Source organism: Camelina sativa, chromosome 1 (genome assembly GCF_030686135.1).
Source record: "Camelina sativa cultivar CO46 ecotype springtype chromosome 1, ASM3068613v1".
NCBI lineage: Eukaryota > Viridiplantae > Streptophyta > Magnoliopsida > Brassicales > Brassicaceae > Camelina > Camelina sativa.
In genome coordinates, this window is record NC_141880.1 from 16,081,191 (window position 1) to 16,087,020 (window position 5,830).

At 43.1% G+C, this 5,830-nt stretch overlaps 1 non-coding gene across 1 annotated transcript; it reads right to left on the reverse strand.

Annotated features, from left to right (window-relative positions):
* Positions 1 to 5,260: 5,260 nt before the first annotated feature.
* Positions 5,261 to 5,364, reverse strand: LOC147949989 (small nucleolar RNA R71). The gene has a single exon (XR_015565391.1). It is a non-coding gene; the product is annotated as a small nucleolar RNA R71 (small nucleolar RNA).
* Between the last annotated feature and the right edge of the window lie 466 nt (positions 5,365 to 5,830).

The window sequence follows — 5,830 nt, forward strand, 5'->3', positions numbered from 1 at the left end:
GCATCGCCACGAACTCATAAACCCATACCTCGTCCTTCTACTTGACGAACAACACCAACGCTCCCCACGATAAAGTGATAAGACATAAGAACCCCCTATTTTTCTTCCTTAGCTCTACTAGACTAATATTCAAGTATTCTGACATCAACTCACCACCACCCGGATATCAACACCTCTTGTCCACCCAAGAACCTCTAGTAATTTGTCTCTTAGGGAAACATCCACAAGATATCGTATTACAAAGTTTGCTTTTCGCTACCAATTCTCCAGAGCAAATCATCAATACGAGCGTAATAAAACAAACAAGTACCATACGTTCGCACATTCTGATTTACCGCATCAAATGCTTTGCAAGCCGCCAACTCAAACCACTTGCCTTTTTTTCCCTCAACAAGCTTACCGAAACCTTGAATCTAGCAACCCTGTCTATCTCCAATGAACGTAATCCAACATCGTCGCAACGATTAGATTATCCTGCCATGAAGGCTTCTCATGAACTTATGTATCTGGCAAACATGCCTTTCCCAGCTCAAACCTACTGCAACTCCCCTTCCCAGGACTCCAGCACCACCGGCCTCACAATCCTGGCACAACAGCCACACATTCATAACCGCTCTGGTCATAAAACCCTGACCCATTGGTCAGCACATCCAAAACCCGCGATTAAACCAACGTCAATCTCTCGAGGTCTACATTCAATCGGTTTGTTTATACTCACATCCTAGGTATTGCTTGCTCCCAACTCCTCCACCCTTAGGTCGCAACCTTCGAGCCATACCGATCTCACTCTCAGACCAGCGTCTTCGAGCTATTCCCTCTCACTCCTGGACCACAATCCTCAAGATCTCGGTATGAGGGGAACTACTCATCCCCTCAGGGGAACATCATCCCCTCTACCACTCTTGGAGCCCTCAGCCGCTCGAGCTATTGGTATTCAGGAGAATCACCATCCCCTCAGGAGCAACAATCCTTAACGACTATAAACATCTCCCGACCAAAAGTACCTCCTATGGTCCGAGTGTAACTTTGTAATGTTACACCTACCCACTCAACTTCTCATTTCAACCTTGATTACCCACCAAACAGAAAAATATCTGATCCAACTGCCTATAAACACCTATCTGCCCCTCTAGGCTCGATACCTCTCGAGAAGAATCTTGTACCGGTCATCTACAACTGCTCCATCCTCCTAAAAAAATATGGATAGTCCTCAACATCCGCAGCCCTCGGCTGCACCCCGCCATATGCGGTACAACTAAAGCCTGCACTAGTAGCCTTCTCGGTAACCGCTTCCACAATACGCTAACAGATCCGCCAAGCGATCATCTCAACCCTGGGCTCCACCTGCTGCAACCCCACACTTGGGTTCCTAGCACCCCCGGCACGCTCAACGGCTAACCCCCTCTGGTCTCTCCTGATACGCTTGCGATCCTACGACGTACCTCTCGTGGAACTCTGGACCACACACTTGCTGGCCTCGGAAACACGCCAGACCACGACCACGACAATGTCCATGTCCACGACCAACAACTCAACCACCTTTAAACACTGCACTTCCAAGAACAGAGGCTCACAAGCAATCTTAACATAACACAAAACCACAAAAACATAAACTCACTATGGAATCACATTGTAGGCTCGAAGAGGATGTTCTAGGACTCCATGCCAAACAAAATTAACTAATCCACACAATCAATCAAAGCATGCAATCCCAACATCAACAACAGAAACCTAGTGAACCCAAACCTAGAACCGTAAGGGCTCTGATACCAAACTGAAACGACCCGACCCGTTTTTTTTAATAATAATAAATAATAATAATAATAATAATATAATAATAATAATAATAATAATAATAATAATAATAATAATAATAATAATAATAATAGTAATAATAATAATAATAATAATAATAATAATAATAATAATAATAATAATAATAATAAATAAATAAATAAATAAACTACAACTAGTGGTCACATACCCACTAGTCACCTAACCACAATCACAACCAACAGCGAAAATAACCAATATCCAATAAATATCCAATAATGAACCAATATTATAACATAAATAATATCCAAGATTCAACCAACAGGAAACATAGAACCAGCAACCTAGCAATGCGATACAACAACCAATCGAGTCCCTAGAACATCCTCCTCTTCACTGCCTTGATTCCACGATCACACTTTGCCTTTATCTGCACCACAAACATAAATTGAGATGCATGAGTATTTGATAAACACTCACTGAGGCAATCCTCCCGTCTACTGGACTATACACACGCAACATTGATTCCAATGTACAAACAATCAACAAAAACAAACATACAAACCGGGAAAACAAACACCATATCGTTGGAAAGGAGGTGTCGACCGACACTGGCCTTGGGGTCGACCGAAACTACCCCACAATGTCGATCGATGACGTTTCATTGGTGTCGACTGACACTACCTCTGCAACCGCGATCCGCACGAATCCGAGAGTGGAATCTCGCTCCCAACCTCCTCCAAATCGCCCAATACTCAAAACCCAAGCCATATACGCCCATAGGAACCTGTAGCAACCAATTCCAGCAAGAAACACACACAAAACAACAACAAACAAGCTAGAACAAAGGAATCAAAGGCTTAGATTAGCCATGGTCATGCACTCACCTCTTTGCAGGAAGTATATGACCAACACTGACGAATCCTACACTCCCACAACAAGATCTCACCAAAAACACCTTGAAATCTCACAAACTCTCTCAACTCCTAAGGATGGGGTACTCGACTCCTAAGTGTTCCTCACCAATATGGATATCCTACATGCCTCAAGAAAATATTACCTAGACAATGAATCTCTAAAATCTTGTTAAAACACTCTCGTGATAGAAACAATCAACCTTAATCACTTCCCTACCCAACTCTCGCTGGAGAAACATGACCAAGGAGGTAATACAAACCGATTCATTATTGTCAATAAACCCCTTACTCATCTAATCTCTTAGGCTAAGTGAGTAAATCTCTAGCATTGATTGATTCAAACATTTCATCTACACCTCTCAGTGGTAAAACGCCCTAGATCTAATCTCAACCTCTCGGTCTGTTGACAACATTAAGAACACCAATCTAGAAGGGAATTTATAAAACACAAATATCAAGCTAAGACATCATAATCGGTCAAGAACACAAAATTGTATATCCCATCCCTAGAAACTTTACTACACTACTCATATCTCATTGCCGAAAACACAAAAGCATAAGTGAAAGAAAATTGCATTATATCAAAGATAGAGTAGAGTAGAAGAGTATAAAGAAGAAATCTAAAAATGATAACAAAAAGAAGTAAAATAAATCCTAACAAAATTGGAAAAGAGTTTGGGTCGCTCTAGATCTTTCTCAAAAGCTCTCGTTCTCTGGTTTGAGGGTCTGTGGCATGCTCGTTTGCGAGGAAAAAGAGGGGGTTTATATATGGAAACCCCTTTGACCTAGTTTCCCAGTCCTGCCCGAGGGTCTACACGATGGGGTACACGAGGATAAGGTCGAGTTACTCCTCGGGTAGATCTTCGGGTTGTTCTTCCTGCTCTTGGATCCTCCTCGATCGTGTTGGGGTTCGAGCATGTACCCGAAGGAGCCATCGAGCTGGAAGAACAGTCCAAACCCCAAAACGATCGAGAAAGATCCAAGAGCAGGAAGAACAACCCGAAGATCTACCCAAGGAGTAACTCGACCTTATCCTCGTGTACCCCATCGAGTAGACCCTCGGGAAGGACTGAGAAGCTAGGTCAAAGGGGTTTCCATATATAAACCCCCCTCTTCTTCCTCGCAAACGAGCACGCCGCACACCCTCAAACCAGAGAGCGAGAGCTTCTGAGAGAGATCTAGAGCGACTCAAACTCTTTTCCACTTTTGTTAGGATTTATTTTACTTCTTTATTCTCTTCTACTCTACTCTATCTTTGATATAATGCAATTTTCTTTCACTTATGCTTTTGTGTTTTCGACAATGAGATCTGAGTAGTGTAGTAAAGTTTCTAGGGATGGGATAGACAATTTTGTGTTCTTGACCGATTATGATGTCTTAGCTTGATATCACGAGAGTGTTTTAACATGATTTTAGAGATTCATTGTCTAGGAAATATTTGCTTGAGGCATGTAGGATATCCATATTGGTCAGGAACACTTAGGAGTCGAGTACCCCATCCTTAGGAGCTTTCGTATTTAGATTGTTTACATTTTTATTCATCACTCGATCCCTTACCCGAACAGGTACACGATCACCTGCTTCGAGTATACCTTCGAGCTGTTCTTGCTTCCCTTGTTTACTCGATCACCCCACCCGATCCTGTACTCGAATGCTTGCATCGAGTGCTTAGGTTGTGTGGTTCTTGTTCTTTTGCTTTCTTTTGCTTATTTTAGGATTGTTAGATCAAACCCAACTATTGCTTGGCTTGACTTGCATAGTTATGATCATATCTTATCTGCTAGCATAACAACCAATTGGATCGATAACCCTTTGTACTACAACTGCATGGGAAATTGATACCCTGGGTGAAAATCATGTTATCAATTTGGCGCCATTGCCATTTGATTGAATTTAATTTTGCTACGTTTAGGATTTCAGCACTTGCTAGATCAAGTTCTTTTCCCTATATTGGTTCGGCATCTGACTTGTTTGCTTTCGTGTTTGTTTGTTTTTAATATCAGGTACAACCCTAGCATCCACCCGACCCGTCACTCGATCACCTGGATCGGGTTGACCCTCGTGTACACACTCGGTCACCTACTTGTGCATGCAAACACGATTCAAGGGTAACCAAAACCTGGGTCCATTCATCGACATCATCGACAGACCATGGTTACTTCGACAACAACAAGTTCAACAACCACAACCAGCAACCATTGAGGAGACAATGAAAAATCAGAACGGTCCACCAGCTCCTCCAGTGCAGACCAACATAGGAGCAGGAGATGCTCCATCTACTCACACACAAAGAAATGGCATTGTGCCACTTGCTGTCTAGAACAACAATTTTGAGATCAAGAGTAGTCTCATCCAGATGATACAAAGCAACAAGTTTCATGGATTGCCAATGGAGGACCCGGTGGATCATCTAGATGAGTTTGATAGGCTCTGTAGCCTAACCAAAATAAATGGAGTTAGTGAAGATGGATTCAAGCTCCGGCTTTTCCAGTTCTCTTTAGGAGACAAAGCACACCTCTGGGCGAAATCACTCCCCAAGGAGTCCGTCACCACCTGAGACGCATGCAAGAAGGCGAAATGACATTTCCAGCTTTGTTCAGAAGAACAATGAGACGTTCAGTGAAGCTTGGGAACGATTCAAGGGTTATACTACCAGATGTCCTCATCATGGCTTCAGCAATGCTTCATTGTTGAGTAAACTTTACAGAGGAGTGGTCCCCAAGATATGGATGTTGCTGGACACCGCAAGCAATGGAAACTTCCTCAACAAGGATGTCGATGAAGGCTGGGATCTCGTTGAGAACTTAGCTCAATCAGATGGCCATTATAATGAGGAATACGATCGCACTGTGCGATCTACTGGAGAGGAAGATGCCAAGTACAAGAGGGATATGAAAGCCCTAAATGATAAGTTGGATAAGCTCCTAAGCCAGCAGCCGCATGTCCATGCTATGTCAGAGGAAGGTCAGTTTCTGCAACAAGATGGGAAGAGTACTTGGTTGGCAGACTTGAACTACATCAACTACCACAGAGGTCACAAAGTAGGGCACAATGCCTACATCACCAATAATCAGTCTCTCCACCCAACCATTCCATACACTTCCTCATCCCTCGAGCTGATCTCAATGATGCACCAGGTC